Source organism: Lactuca virosa, chromosome 4, assembly GCF_052849685.1.
Source record: "Lactuca virosa cultivar CGN04683 chromosome 4, Lactuca_virosa_CGN04683_v6, whole genome shotgun sequence".
NCBI classification, from domain to species: Eukaryota; Viridiplantae; Streptophyta; class Magnoliopsida; order Asterales; family Asteraceae; genus Lactuca; species Lactuca virosa.
The window spans coordinates 191,627,617-191,642,462 of NC_136429.1; positions in this window are offsets into that span (position 1 = coordinate 191,627,617).

A 14,846-nucleotide genomic window follows, 5' to 3' on the forward strand; every position below is an offset into this window, starting at 1 on the left:
ATCTGGAGCGTATTTGATCTTATTTTTGAAGGATTTTTGCGTTTTTGGATAGATCTTTGAAAAATAAGGGGGGTTTGTTCTTCGTGTTTTTGATAAAAACGAGTTTTTGATCGAGTTTTGGAGCAAAAAGAGGTGAAAAACGCTATTTTTCAAGTAATCTGCGAAGTGTTCTCGTCCATTGAAGGGTTCACGGCCGTTGAAGGGTTCACGGCCGAAGGAGGGTTCTCGGTCGAATAAGCTTTTGCGGCTAGGGTTTCTAGGCGGCGGCCGTAATCACGAATTAGGGTTTCTCGGACGTTTACGGTCGTGAACGTGTTTACGGCCGTGAACCCATTTGCGGTTGTCTGTCTCATATAAATAGTGTTAGTAGAGTCATAAGAGTGTGTATGGCTAGAGGAGCTTAAGTGTGTGTATTCTAAGGTGTTCTAGAGAGAGAAAGGAGAGAAGGTGCAAGTGTGTGTGAATCTTGTATATTGTTCATCATTCCAATCTTGAATACATCATAGATTCATATTATTCTTCTTCTCCTTCTTCTTATTTTGATCTTGCATCATCCAATTGTTTAGGATTCTACACCATCAATTGGATATGATTGATACACAAGCGAATTCGGGACTTACAAGTGGTATCAGAGCTTGGATTGTATCAATCATTTTGGCCAGATCTGGAGCGTATTTGATCTTATTTTTGAAGGATTTTTGCGTTTTTGGATAGATCTTTGAAAAATAAGGGGGGTTTGTTCTTCGTGTTTTTGATAAAAACGAGTTTTTGATCGAGTTTTGGAGCAAAAAGAGGTGAAAAACGCTATTTTTCACGTAATCTGCGAAGTGTTCTCGTCCATTGAAGGGTTCACGGCCGTTGAAGGGTTCACGGCCGAAGGAGGGTTCTCGGTCGAATAAGCTTTTGCGGCTAGGGTTTCTAGGCGGCGGCCGTAATCACGAATTAGGGTTTCTCGGACGTTTACGGTCGTGAACGTGTTTACGGCCGTGAACCCATTTGCGGTTGTCTGTCTCATATAAATAGTGTTAGTAGAGTCATAAGAGTGTGTATGGCTAGAGGAGCTTAAGTGTGTGTATTCTAAGGTGTTCTAGAGAGAGAAAGGAGAGAAGGTGCAAGTGTGTGTGAATCTTGTATATTGTTCATCATTCCAATCTTGAATACATCATAGATTCATATTATTCTTCTTCTCCTTCTTCTTATTTTGATCTTGCATCATCCAATTGTTTAGGATTCTACACCATCAATTGGATATGATTGATACACAAGCGAATTCGGGACTTACAAGTGGTATCAGAGCTTGGATTGTATCAATCATTTTGGCCAGATCTGGAGCGTATTTGATCTTATTTTTGAAGGATTTTTGCGTTTTTGGATAGATCTTTGAAAAATAAGGGGGGTTTGTTCTTCGTGTTTTTGATAAAAACGAGTTTTTGATCGAGTTTTGGAGCAAAAAGAGGTGAAAAACGCTATTTTTCAAGTAATCTGCGAAGTGTTCTCGTCCATTGAAGGGTTCACGGCCGTTGAAGGGTTCACGGCCGAAGGAGGGTTCTCGGTCGAATAAGCTTTTGCGGCTAGGGTTTCTAGGCGGCGGCCGTAATCACGAATTAGGGTTTCTCGGACGTTTACGGTCGTGAACGTGTTTACGGCCGTGAACCCATTTGCGGTTGTCTGTCTCATATAAATAGTGTTAGTAGAGTCATAAGAGTGTGTATGGCTAGAGGAGCTTAAGTGTGTGTATTCTAAGGTGTTCTAGAGAGAGAAAGGAGAGAAGGTGCAAGTGTGTGTGAATCTTGTATATTGTTCATCATTCCAATCTTGAATACATCATAGATTCATATTATTCTTCTTCTCCTTCTTCTTATTTTGATCTTGCATCATCCAATTGTTTAGGTTTCTACACCATCAATTGGATATGATTGATACACAAGCGAATTCGGGACTTACAAGTGGTATCAGAGCTTGGATTGTATCAATCATTTTGGCCAGATCTGGAGCGTATTTGATCTTATTTTTGAAGGATTTTTGCGTTTTTGGATAGATCTTTGAAAAATAAGGGGGGTTTGTTCTTCGTGTTTTTGATAAAAACGAGTTTTTGATCGAGTTTTGGAGCAAAAAGAGGTGAAAAACGCTATTTTTCACGTAATCTGCGAAGTGTTCTCGTCCATTGAAGGGTTCACGGCCGTTGAAGGGTTCACGGCCGAAGGAGGGTTCTCGGTCGAATAAGCTTTTGCGGCTAGGGTTTCTCGGCGGCGGCCGTAATCACGAATTAGGGTTTCTCGGACGTTTACGGTCGTGAACGTGTTTACGGCCGTGAACCCATTTGCGGTTGTCTGTCTCATATAAATAGTGTTAGTAGAGTCATAAGAGTGTGTATGGCTAGAGGAGCTTAAGTGTGTGTATTCTAAGGTGTTCTAGAGAGAGAAAGGAGAGAAGGTGCAAGTGTGTGTGAATCTTGTATATTGTTCATCATTCCAATCTTGAATACATCATAGATTCATATTATTCTTCTTCTCCTTCTTCTTATTTTGATCTTGCATCATCCAATTGTTTAGGATTCTACACCATCAATTGGATATGATTGATACACAAGCGAATTCGGGACTTACAAGTGGTATCAGAGCTTGGATTGTATCAATCATTTTGGCCAGATCTGGAGCGTATTTGATCTTATTTTTGAAGGATTTTTGCGTTTTTGGATAGATCTTTGAAAAATAAGGGGGGTTTGTTCTTCGTGTTTTTGATAAAAACGAGTTTTTGATCGAGTTTTGGAGCAAAAAGAGGTGAAAAACGCTATTTTTCACGTAATCTGCGAAGTGTTCTCGTCCATTGAAGGGTTCACGGCCGTTGAAGGGTTCACGGCCGAAGGAGGGTTCTCGGTCGAATAAGCTTTTGCGGCTAGGGTTTCTCGGCGGCGGCCGTAATCACGAATTAGGGTTTCTCGGACGTTTACGGTCGTGAACGTGTTTACGGCCGTGAACCCATTTGCGGTTGTCTGTCTCATATAAATAGTGTTAGTAGAGTCATAAGAGTGTGTATGGCTAGAGGAGCTTAAGTGTGTGTATTCTAAGGTGTTCTAGAGAGAGAAAGGAGAGAAGGTGCAAGTGTGTGTGAATCTTGTATATTGTTCATCATTCCAATCTTGAATACATCATAGATTCATATTATTCTTCTTCTCCTTCTTCTTATTTTGATCTTGCATCATCCAATTGTTTAGGATTCTACACCATCAATTGGATATGATTGATACACAAGCGAATTCGGGACTTACAAGTGGTATCAGAGCTTGGATTGTATCAATCATTTTGGCCAGATCTGGAGCGTATTTGATCTTATTTTTGAAGGATTTTTGCGTTTTTGGATAGATCTTTGAAAAATAAGGGGGGTTTGTTCTTCGTGTTTTTGATAAAAACGAGTTTTTGATCGAGTTTTGGAGCAAAAAGAGGTGAAAAACGCTATTTTTCACGTAATCTGCGAAGTGTTCTCGTCCATTGAAGGGTTCACGGCCGTTGAAGGGTTCACGGCCGAAGGAGGGTTCTCGGTCGAATAAGCTTTTGCGGCTAGGGTTTCTCGGCGGCGGCCGTAATCACGAATTAGGGTTTCTCGGACGTTTACGGTCGTGAACGTGTTTACGGCCGTGAACCCATTTGCGGTTGTCTGTCTCATATAAATAGTGTTAGTAGAGTCATAAGAGTGTGTATGGCTAGAGGAGCTTAAGTGTGTGTATTCTAAGGTGTTCTAGAGAGAGAAAGGAGAGAAGGTGCAAGTGTGTGTGAATCTTGTATATTGTTCATCATTCCAATCTTGAATACATCATAGATTCATATTATTCTTCTTCTCCTTCTTCTTATTTTGATCTTGCATCATCCAATTGTTTAGGATTCTAACCATTAATTGGATATGATTGATACACAAGCGAATTCGGGACTTACAAGTGGTATCAGAGCTTGGATTGTATCAATCATTTTGGCCAGATCTGGAGCGTATTTGATCTTATTTTTGAAGGATTTTTGCATTTTTGGATAGATCTTTGAAAAATAAGGGGGGTTTGTTCTTCGTGTTTTTGATAAAAACGAGTTTTTGATCGAGTTTTGGAGCAAAAAGAGGTGAAAAACGCTATTTTTCACGTAATCTGCGAAGTGTTCTCGTCCATTGAAGGGTTCACGGCCGTTGAAGGGTTCACGGCCGAAGGAGGGTTCTCGGTCGAATAAGCTTTTGCGGCTAGGGTTTCTAGGCGGCGGCCGTAATCACGAATTAGGGTTTCTCGGACGTTTACGGTCGTGAACGTGTTTACGGCCGTGAACCCATTTGCGGTTGTCTGTCCCATATAAATAGTGTTAGTAGAGTCATAAGAGTGTGTATGGCTAGAGGAGCTTAAGTGTGTGTATTCTAAGGTGTTCTAGAGAGAGAAAGTAGAGAAGGTGCAAGTGTGTGTGAATCTTGTATATTGTTCATCATTCCAATCTTGAATACATCATAGATTCATATTATTCTTCTTCTCCTTCTTCTTATTTTGATCTTGCATAATCCAATTGTTTCGAACTCTACACCATCAATTGGATATGATTGATACACAAGCGAATTCGGGACTTACAAGTGGTATCAGAGCTTGGATTGTATCAATCATTTTGGCCACATCTGGAGCGTATTTGATCTTATTTTTGAAGGATTTTTGCGTTTTTGGATAGATCTTTGAAAAATAAGGGGGGTTTGTTCTTCGTGTTTTTGATAAAAACGAGTTTTTGATCGAGTTTTGGAGCAAAAAGAGGTGAAAAACGCTATTTTTCACGTAATCTGCGAAGTGTTCTCGTCCATTGAAGGGTTCACGGCCGTTGAAGGGTTCACGGCCGAAGGAGGGTTCTCGGTCGAATAAGCTTTTGCGGCTAGGGTTTCTCGGCGGCGGCCGTAATCACGAATTAGGGTTTCTCGGACGTTTACGGTCGTGAACGTGTTTACGGCCGTGAACCCATTTGCGGTTGTCTGTCTCATATAAATAGTGTTAGTAGAGTCATAAGAGTGTGTATGGCTAGAGGAGCTTAAGTGTGTGTATTCTAAGGTGTTCTAGAGAGAGAAAGGAGAGAAGGTGCAAGTGTGTGTGAATCTTGTATATTGTTCATCATTCCAATCTTGAATACATCATAGATTCATATTATTCTTCTTCTCCTTCTTCTTATTTTGATCTTGCATCATCCAATTGTTTAGGATTCTAACCATTAATTGGATATGATTGATACACAAGCGAATTCGGGACTTACAAGTGGTATCAGAGCTTGGATTGTATCAATCATTTTGGCCAGATCTGGAGCGTATTTGATCTTATTTTTGAAGGATTTTTGCATTTTTGGATAGATCTTTGAAAAATAAGGGGGGTTTGTTCTTCGTGTTTTTGATAAAAACGAGTTTTTGATCGAGTTTTGGAGCAAAAAGAGGTGAAAAACGCTATTTTTCACGTAATCTGCGAAGTGTTCTCGTCCATTGAAGGGTTCACGGCCGTTGAAGGGTTCACGGCCGAAGGAGGGTTCTCGGTCGAATAAGCTTTTGCGGCTAGGGTTTCTAGGCGGCGGCCGTAATCACGAATTAGGGTTTCTCGGACGTTTACGGTCGTGAACGTGTTTACGGCCGTGAACCCATTTGCGGTTGTCTGTCCCATATAAATAGTGTTAGTAGAGTCATAAGAGTGTGTATGGCTAGAGGAGCTTAAGTGTGTGTATTCTAAGGTGTTCTAGAGAGAGAAAGTAGAGAAGGTGCAAGTGTGTGTGAATCTTGTATATTGTTCATCATTCCAATCTTGAATACATCATAGATTCATATTATTCTTCTTCTCCTTCTTCTTATTTTGATCTTGCATAATCCAATTGTTTCGAACTCTACACCATCAATTGGATATGATTGATACACAAGCGAATTCGGGACTTACAAGTGGTATCAGAGCTTGGATTGTATCAATCATTTTGGCCACATCTGGAGCGTATTTGATCTTATTTTTGAAGGATTTTTGCATTTTTGGATAGATCTTTGAAAAATAAGGTGGGTTTGTTCTTCGTGTTTTTGATAAAAACGAGTTTTTGATCGAGTTTTGGAGCAAAAAGAGGTGAAAAACGCTATTTTTCACGTAATCTGTGAAGTGTTCTCGTCCATTGAAGGGTTCACGGCCGTTGAAGGGTTCACGGCCGAAGGAGGGTTCTCGGTCGAATAAGCTTTTGTCGCTAGGTTTTCTCGGCGGCGGCCGTAATCACGAATTAGGGTTTCTCGGACGTTTACGGTCGTGAATGTGTTTACGGCCGTGAACCTATTTGCGGTTGTCTGTCTCATATAAATAGTGTTAGTAGAGTCATAAGAGTGTGTATGGCTAGAGGAGCTTAAGTGTGTGTATTCTAAGGTGTTCTAGAGAGATAAAGGAGAGAAGGTGCAAGTGTGTGTGAATCTTGTATATTGTTCATCATTCCAATCTTGAATACATCATAGATTCATATTATTCTTCTTCTCCTTCTTCTTATTTTGATCTTGCATCATCCAATTGTTTAGGATTCTACACCATCAATTGGATATGATTGATACACAAGCGAATTCGGGACTTACAAGTGGTATCAGAGCTTGGATTGTATCAATCATTTTGGCCAGATCTGGAGCGTATTTGATCTTATTTTTGAAGGATTTTTGCATTTTTGGATAGATCTTTGAAAAATAAGGGGGGTTTGTTCTTCGTGTTTTTGATAAAAACGAGTTTTTGATCGAGTTTTGGAGCAAAAAGAGGTGAAAAACGCTATTTTTCACGTAATCTGCGAAGTGTTCTCGTCCATTGAAGGGTTCACGGCCGTTGAAGGGTTCACGGCCGAAGGAGGGTTCTCGGTCGAATAAGCTTTTGCGGCTAGGGTTTCTAGGCGGCGGCCGTAATCACGAATTAGGGTTTCTCGGACGTTTACGGTCGTGAACGTGTTTACGGCCGTGAACCCATTTGCGGTTGTCTGTCCCATATAAATAGTGTTAGTAGAGTCATAAGAGTGTGTATGGCTAGAGGAGCTTAAGTGTGTGTATTCTAAGGTGTTCTAGAGAGAGAAAGTAGAGAAGGTGCAAGTGTGTGTGAATCTTGTATATTGTTCATCATTCCAATCTTGAATACATCATAGATTCATATTATTCTTCTTCTCCTTCTTCTTATTTTGATCTTGCATAATCCAATTGTTTCGAACTCTACACCATCAATTGGATATGATTGATACACAAGCGAATTCGGGACTTACAAGTGGTATCAGAGCTTGGATTGTATCAATCATTTTGGCCACATCTGGAGCGTATTTGATCTTATTTTTGAAGGATTTTTGCATTTTTGGATAGATCTTTGAAAAATAAGGTGGGTTTGTTCTTCGTGTTTTTGATAAAAACGAGTTTTTGATCGAGTTTTGGAGCAAAAAGAGGTGAAAAACGCTATTTTTCACGTAATCTGTGAAGTGTTCTCGTCCATTGAAGGGTTCACGGCCGTTGAAGGGTTCACGGCCGAAGGAGGGTTCTCGGTCGAATAAGCTTTTGTCGCTAGGTTTTCTCGGCGGCGGCCGTAATCACGAATTAGGGTTTCTCGGACGTTTACGGTCGTGAATGTGTTTACGGCCGTGAACCTATTTGCGGTTGTCTGTCTCATATAAATAGTGTTAGTAGAGTCATAAGAGTGTGTATGGCTAGAGGAGCTTAAGTGTGTGTATTCTAAGGTGTTCTAGAGAGATAAAGGAGAGAAGGTGCAAGTGTGTGTGAATCTTGTATATTGTTCATCATTCCAATCTTGAATACATCATAGATTCATATTATTCTTCTTCTCCTTCTTCTTATTTTGATCTTGCATCATCCAATTGTTTAGGATTCTACACCATCAATTGGATATGATTGATACACAAGCGAATTCGGGACTTACAAGTGGTATCAGAGCTTGGATTGTATCAATCATTTTGGCCAGATCTGGAGCGTATTTGATCTTATTTTTGAAGGATTTTTGCGTTTTTGGATAGATCTTTGAAAAATAAGGGGGGTTTGTTCTTCGTGTTTTTGATAAAAACGAGTTTTTGATCGAGTTTTGGAGCAAAAAGAGGTGAAAAACGCTATTTTTCACGTAATCTGCGAAGTGTTCTCGTCCATTGAAGGGTTCACGGCCGTTGAAGGGTTCACGGCCGAAGGAGGGTTCTCGGTCGAATAAGCTTTTGCGGCTAGGGTTTCTCGGCGGCGGCCGTAATCACGAATTAGGGTTTCTCGGACGTTTACGGTCGTGAACGTGTTTACGGCCGTGAACCCATTTGCGGTTGTCTGTCTCATATAAATAGTGTTAGTAGAGTCATAAGAGTGTGTATGGCTAGAGGAGCTTAAGTGTGTGTATTCTAAGGTGTTCTAGAGAGAGAAAGGAGAGAAGGTGCAAGTGTGTGTGAATCTTGTATATTGTTCATCATTCCAATCTTGAATACATCATAGATTCATATTATTCTTCTTCTCCTTCTTCTTATTTTGATCTTGCATCATCCAATTGTTTAGGATTCTAACCATTAATTGGATATGATTGATACACAAGCGAATTCGGGACTTACAAGTGGTATCAGAGCTTGGATTGTATCAATCATTTTGGCCAGATCTGGAGCGTATTTGATCTTATTTTTGAAGGATTTTTGCATTTTTGGATAGATCTTTGAAAAATAAGGGGGGTTTGTTCTTCGTGTTTTTGATAAAAACGAGTTTTTGATCGAGTTTTGGAGCAAAAAGAGGTGAAAAACGCTATTTTTCACGTAATCTGCGAAGTGTTCTCGTCCATTGAAGGGTTCACGGCCGTTGAAGGGTTCACGGCCGAAGGAGGGTTCTCGGTCGAATAAGCTTTTGCGGCTAGGGTTTCTAGGCGGCGGCCGTAATCACGAATTAGGGTTTCTCGGACGTTTACGGTCGTGAACGTGTTTACGGCCGTGAACCCATTTGCGGTTGTCTGTCCCATATAAATAGTGTTAGTAGAGTCATAAGAGTGTGTATGGCTAGAGGAGCTTAAGTGTGTGTATTCTAAGGTGTTCTAGAGAGAGAAAGTAGAGAAGGTGCAAGTGTGTGTGAATCTTGTATATTGTTCATCATTCCAATCTTGAATACATCATAGATTCATATTATTCTTCTTCTCCTTCTTCTTATTTTGATCTTGCATAATCCAATTGTTTCGAACTCTACACCATCAATTGGATATGATTGATACACAAGCGAATTCGGGACTTACAAGTGGTATCAGAGCTTGGATTGTATCAATCATTTTGGCCAGATCTGGAGCGTATTTGATCTTATTTTTGAAGGATTTTTGCATTTTTGGATAGATCTTTGAAAAATAAGGTGGGTTTGTTCTTCGTGTTTTTGATAAAAACGAGTTTTTGATCGAGTTTTGGAGCAAAAAGAGGTGAAAAACGCTATTTTTCACGTAATCTGTGAAGTGTTCTCGTCCATTGAAGGGTTCACGGCCGTTGAAGGGTTCACGGCCGAAGGAGGGTTCTCGGTCGAATAAGCTTTTGTCGCTAGGTTTTCTCGGCGGCGGCCGTAATCACGAATTAGGGTTTCTCGGACGTTTACGGTCGTGAATGTGTTTACGGCCGTGAACCTATTTGCGGTTGTCTGTCTCATATAAATAGTGTTAGTAGAGTCATAAGAGTGTGTATGGCTAGAGGAGCTTAAGTGTGTGTATTCTAAGGTGTTCTAGAGAGATAAAGGAGAGAAGGTGCAAGTGTGTGTGAATCTTGTATATTGTTCATCATTCCAATCTTGAATACATCATAGATTCATATTATTCTTCTTCTCCTTCTTCTTATTTTGATCTTGCATCATCCAATTGTTTAGGATTCTACACCATCAATTGGATATGATTGATACACAAGCGAATTCGGGACTTACAAGTGGTATCAGAGCTTGGATTGTATCAATCATTTTGGCCAGATCTGGAGCGTATTTGATCTTATTTTTGAAGGATTTTTGCGTTTTTGGATAGATCTTTGAAAAATAAGGGGGGTTTGTTCTTCGTGTTTTTGATAAAAACGAGTTTTTGATCGAGTTTTGGAGCAAAAAGAGGTGAAAAACGCTATTTTTCACGTAATCTGCGAAGTGTTCTCGTCCATTGAAGGGTTCACGGCCGTTGAAGGGTTCACGGCCGAAGGAGGGTTCTCGGTCGAATAAGCTTTTGCGGCTAGGGTTTCTCGGCGGCGGCCGTAATCACGAATTAGGGTTTCTCGGACGTTTACGGTCGTGAACGTGTTTACGGCCGTGAACCCATTTGCGGTTGTCTGTCTCATATAAATAGTTTTAGTAGAGTCATAAGAGTGTGTATGGCTAGAGGAGCTTAAGTGTGTGTATTCTAAGGTGTTCTAGAGAGAGAAAGGAGAGAAGGTGCAAGTGTGTGTGAATCTTGTATATTGTTCATCATTCCAATCTTGAATACATCATAGATTCATATTATTCTTCTTCTCCTTCTTCTTATTTTGATCTTGCATCATCCAATTGTTTAGGATTCTAACCATTAATTGGATATGATTGATACACAAGCGAATTCGGGACTTACAAGTGGTATCAGAGCTTGGATTGTATCAATCATTTTGGCCAGATCTGGAGCGTATTTGATCTTATTTTTGAAGGATTTTTGCATTTTTGGATAGATCTTTGAAAAATAAGGGGGGTTTGTTCTTCGTGTTTTTGATAAAACCGAGTTTTTGATCGAGTTTTGGAGCAAAAAGAGGTGAAAAACGCTATTTTTCACGTAATCTGCGAAGTGTTCTCGTCCATTGAAGGGTTCACGGCCGTTGAAGGGTTCACGGCCGAAGGAGGGTTCTCGGTCGAATAAGCTTTTGCGGCTAGGGTTTCTAGGCGGCGGCCGTAATCACGAATTAGGGTTTCTCGGACGTTTACGGTCGTGAACGTGTTTACGGCCGTGAACCCATTTGCGGTTGTCTGTCCCATATAAATAGTGTTAGTAGAGTCATAAGAGTGTGTATGGCTAGAGGAGCTTAAGTGTGTGTATTCTAAGGTGTTCTAGAGAGAGAAAGTAGAGAAGGTGCAAGTGTGTGTGAATCTTGTATATTGTTCATCATTCCAATCTTGAATACATCATAGATTCATATTATTCTTCTTCTCCTTCTTCTTATTTTGATCTTGCATAATCCAATTGTTTCGAACTCTACACCATCAATTGGATATGATTGATACACAAGCGAATTCGGGACTTACAAGTGGTATCAGAGCTTGGATTGTATCAATCATTTTGGCCACATCTGGAGCGTATTTGATCTTATTTTTGAAGGATTTTTGCATTTTTGGATAGATCTTTGAAAAATAAGGTGGGTTTGTTCTTCGTGTTTTTGATAAAAACGAGTTTTTGATCGAGTTTTGGAGCAAAAAGAGGTGAAAAACGCTATTTTTCACGTAATCTGTGAAGTGTTCTCGTCCATTGAAGGGTTCACGGCCGTTGAAGGGTTCACGGCCGAAGGAGGGTTCTCGGTCGAATAAGCTTTTGTCGCTAGGTTTTCTCGGCGGCGGCCGTAATCACGAATTAGGGTTTCTCGGACGTTTACGGTCGTGAATGTGTTTACGGCCGTGAACCTATTTGCGGTTGTCTGTCTCATATAAATAGTGTTAGTAGAGTCATAAGAGTGTGTATGGCTAGAGGAGCTTAAGTGTGTGTATTCTAAGGTGTTCTAGAGAGATAAAGGAGAGAAGGTGCAAGTGTGTGTGAATCTTGTATATTGTTCATCATTCCAATCTTGAATACATCATAGATTCATATTATTCTTCTTCTCCTTCTTCTTATTTTGATCTTGCATCATCCAATTGTTTAGGATTCTACACCATCAATTGGATATGATTGATACACAAGCGAATTCGGGACTTACAAGTGGTATCAGAGCTTGGATTGTATCAATCATTTTGGCCAGATCTGGAGCGTATTTGATCTTATTTTTGAAGGATTTTTGCGTTTTTGGATAGATCTTTGAAAAATAAGGGGGGTTTGTTCTTCGTGTTTTTGATAAAAACGAGTTTATGATCGAGTTTTGGAGCAAAAAGAGGTGAAAAACGCTATTTTTCACGTAATCTGCGAAGTGTTCTCGTCCATTGAAGGGTTCACGGCCGTTGAAGGGTTCACGGCCGAAGGAGGGTTCTCGGTCGAATAAGCTTTTGCGGCTAGGGTTTCTCGGCGGCGGCCGTAATCACGAATTAGGGTTTCTCGGACGTTTACGGTCGTGAACGTGTTTACGGCCGTGAACCCATTTGCGGTTGTCTGTCTCATATAAATAGTGTTAGTAGAGTCATAAGAGTGTGTATGGCTAGAGGAGCTTAAGTGTGTGTATTCTAAGGTGTTCTAGAGAGAGAAAGGAGAGAAGGTGCAAGTGTGTGTGAATCTTGTATATTGTTCATCATTCCAATCTTGAATACATCATAGATTCATATTATTCTTCTTCTCCTTCTTCTTATTTTGATCTTGCATCATCCAATTGTTTAGGATTCTACACCATCAATTGGATATGATTGATACACAAGCGAATTCGGGACTTACAAGTGGTATCAGAGCTTGGATTGTATCAATCATTTTGGCCAGATCTGGAGCGTATTTGATCTTATTTTTGAAGGATTTTTGCGTTTTTGGATAGATCTTTGAAAAATAAGGGGGGTTTGTTCTTCGTGTTTTTGATAAAAACAAGTTTTTGATCGAGTTTTGGAGCAAAAAGAGGTGAAAAACGCTATTTTTCAAGTAATCTGCGAAGTGTTCTCGTCCATTGAAGGGTTCACGGCCGTTGAAGGGTTCACGGCCGAAGGAGGGTTCTCGGTCGAATAAGCTTTTGCGGCTAGGGTTTCTAGGCGGCGGCCGTAATCACGAATTAGGGTTTCTCGGACGTTTACGGTCGTGAACGTGTTTACGGCCGTGAACCCATTTGCGGTTGTCTGTCTCATATAAATAGTGTTAGTAGAGTCATAAGAGTGTGTATGGCTAGAGGAGCTTAAGTGTGTGTATTCTAAGGTGTTCTAGAGAGAGAAAGGAGAGAAGGTGCAAGTGTGTGTGAATCTTGTATATTGTTCATCATTCCAATCTTGAATACATCATAGATTCATATTATTCTTCTTCTCCTTCTTCTTATTTTGATCTTGCATCATCCAATTGTTTAGGATTCTACACCATCAATTGGATATGATTGATACACAAGCGAATTCGGGACTTACAAGTGGTATCAGAGCTTGGATTGTATCAATCATTTTGGCCAGATCTGGAGCGTATTTCATCTTATTTTTGAAGGATTTTTGCGTTTTTGGATAGATCTTTGAAAAATAAGGGGGGTTTGTTCTTCGTGTTTTTGATAAAAACGAGTTTTTGATCGAGTTTTGGAGCAAAAAGAGGTGAAAAACGCTATTTTTCACGTAATCTTCGAAGTGTTCTCGTCCATTGAAGGGTTCACGGCCGTTGAAGGGTTCACGGCCGAAGGAGGGTTCTCGGTCGAATAAACTTTTGCGGCTAGGGTTTCTCGGCGGCGGCCGTAATCACGAATTAGGGTTTCTCGGACGTTTACGGTCGTGAACGTGTTTACGGCCGTGAACCCATTTGCGGTTGTCTGTCCCATATAAATAGTGTTAGTAGAGTCATAAGAGTGTGTATGGCTAGAGGAGCTTAAGTGTGTGTATTCTAAGGTGTTCTAGAGAGAGAAAGTAGAGAAGGTGCAAGTGTGTGTGAATCTTGTATATTGTTCATCATTCCAATCTTGAATACATCATAGATTCATATTATTCTTCTTCTCCTTCTTCTTATTTTGATCTTGCATAATCCAATTGTTTCGAACTCTACACCATCAATTGGATATGATTGATACACAAGCGAATTCGGGACATACAAGTGGTATCAGAGCTTGGATTGTATCAATCATTTTGGCCACATCTGGAGCGTATTTGATCTTATTTTTGAAGGATTTTTGCATTTTTGGATAGATCTTTGAAAAATAAGGTGGGTTTGTTCTTCGTGTTTTTGATAAAAACGAGTTTTTGATCGAGTTTTGGAGCAAAAAGAGGTGAAAAACGCTATTTTTCACGTAATCTGTGAAGTGTTCTCGTCCATTGAAGGGTTCACGGCCGTTGAAGGGTTCACGGCCGAAGGAGGGTTCTCGGTCGAATAAGCTTTTGTCGCTAGGTTTTCTCGGCGGCGGCCGTAATCACGAATTAGGGTTTCTCGGACGTTTACGGTCGTGAACGTGTTTACGGCCGTGAACCTATTTGCGGTTGTCTGTCTCATATAAATAGTGTTAGTAGAGTCATAAGAGTGTGTATGGCTAGAGGAGCTTAAGTGTGTGTATTCTAAGGTGTTCTAGAGAGATAAAGGAGAGAAGGTGCAAGTGTGTGTGAATCTTGTATATTGTTCATCATTCCAATCTTGAATACATCATAGATTCATATTATTCTTCTTCTCCTTCTTCTTATTTTGATCTTGCATCATCCAATTGTTTAGGATTCTACACCATCAATTGGATATGATTGATACACAAGCGAATTCGGGACTTACAAGTGGTATCAGAGCTTGGATTGTATAAATCATTTTGGCCAGATCTGGAGCGTATTTGATCTTATTTTTGAAGGATTTTTGCGTTTTTGGATAGATCTTTGAAAAATAAGGGGGGTTTGTTCTTCGTGTTTTTGATAAAAACGAGTTTATGATCGAGTTTTGGAGCAAAAAGAGGTGAAAAACGCTATTTTTCACGTAATCTGCGAAGTGTTCTCGTCCATTGAAGGGTTCACGACCGTTGAAGGGTTCACGGCCGAAGGAGGGTTCTCGGTCGAATAAGCTTTTGTCGCTAGGTTTTCTCGGCGGCGGCCGTAATCACGAATTAGGG